This window comes from Aplysia californica, unplaced genomic scaffold (assembly GCF_000002075.1).
Source record: "Aplysia californica isolate F4 #8 unplaced genomic scaffold, AplCal3.0 scaffold00050, whole genome shotgun sequence".
Lineage (NCBI taxonomy): Eukaryota > Metazoa > Mollusca > Gastropoda > Aplysiida > Aplysiidae > Aplysia > Aplysia californica.
The window spans coordinates 1,898,856-1,900,537 of NW_004797320.1; positions in this window are offsets into that span (position 1 = coordinate 1,898,856).

Sequence of the window (1,682 nt, forward strand, 5' to 3'; positions counted from 1 at the left end):
ACAGACCAAATATAATATATTATACATGCGACAAAAAGTGCCTCTCCTCGGTAGTTTAAGCTGGGAGCCCGCACTTGTTTAACCATACATTTTGTGCGGGCTTTGTTAAGGTCACAAAGGGTATTTTGTCATCGCTGTAGCGAAAAAAGATCTTGTGAGATAATATAGGATGGCATTTTTATTGATCTCGAGAAAGAGAACTTTGCTGAGACATGGTGCATACATAAACGTACACGCACAGGCCAACATATGCACAGGCTGACAGACAGTCAGACAGACAGGCAGACAGACAGACAGAAAGGCAGACAGGCAGACAGACACAAACACCTACTATTCACACGTACGCACACACACGCGCACACGTGTCAACACACACATGCACAGAGAGACAGACAGACAGACAGACACACCCACACAAACACACACATACACGCACACACATACACTCACACACACACATAAACACTCACACTTATTTGATCATACTCACTGATAGTTGGTCGCTCTTAAGGACAAGCGAGCTACCCTGACTTCGAGGTTTCCAGAAATCTTGACCTACACCAAAAGTGGACATTGTCCTACCTATAGCAGAAGTTTGGTTTCTTTGGTTTACATATTTGTTTGGTTATAGAGAAAACTTTCCTTGTCTTTTAAAGAAACTGAATAAGGGTCCAAAAACTTTTCCTTCGATTTTCTCAAAACAGCATTTTTCAGGATAGCCCGCTTGTGCGTAAAAGCAACCTGTTATAATCAAACAAACAATGGCGTCAGTAATAGTTAGTTAGGCTCTTCGCCATGTCATGCTAAGGACATAAGTTCTATTTTCCAACAAAGTTCATTTTGTGGCGTCGGTAGCCTAGTGGTTGGGCTACCGGACTCGTAATCATGAGATTGCGGATTCGGAGGTTCTAGCCTCAGTTCCGTCCGACGCTGTGTCCTTGGGAAAGGCACTTTACACGAATTTCTCACTTGGCTGGTCCTTCCGGAGATGGACGTTAAACTCGGAGGTCCCGTCTCTTAAATAACCTACTAGTGTTGATAGGGGCGTTAAGCCCCTACCATTTTATCATTTTCACCAAAGTTCATTTTGTCAAGAATCTCCTCGTTCTCTAGGGATACAGTTCAGCCAGGGTAGGCTCATATACAGACACACACACACCCAACTACAATCCCTCACACACACACACACACACACACACACACACACACACACACACACAACCACAAGCTCACACACAACCACAAGCTCACACACACGCACACAACCACAAGCTCTCTCTCTCTCTCTCTCTCTCTCTCTCTCTCTCTCTCTCTCTCTCTCTCACACACACACACACACACACACACACACACACACACACACACACACACACACACAGACACAAACACACAAACACAAACACAAAAAATCATACATTTGTACAAGCCACAAGGTAATGGAGTTTTTCGAATAACTCTTGCATAAAGTTTACAGATATATCAAAGTTTGACCGAAAAGTATAACAAAATGGTCTTCTACTTTTATCATTATTCAGTTTTTCTCAGTTAAAAAAGGATTCAATGCCCTTTACTTTTGAAGTACTTGTGTAGAGATTTAAACATTGTAAAATGAAACGAGACAACACGAGTAGAGAAATGTAATTCGATTAAAATATTTTTATAAAGATCTGAAACAAGATTTA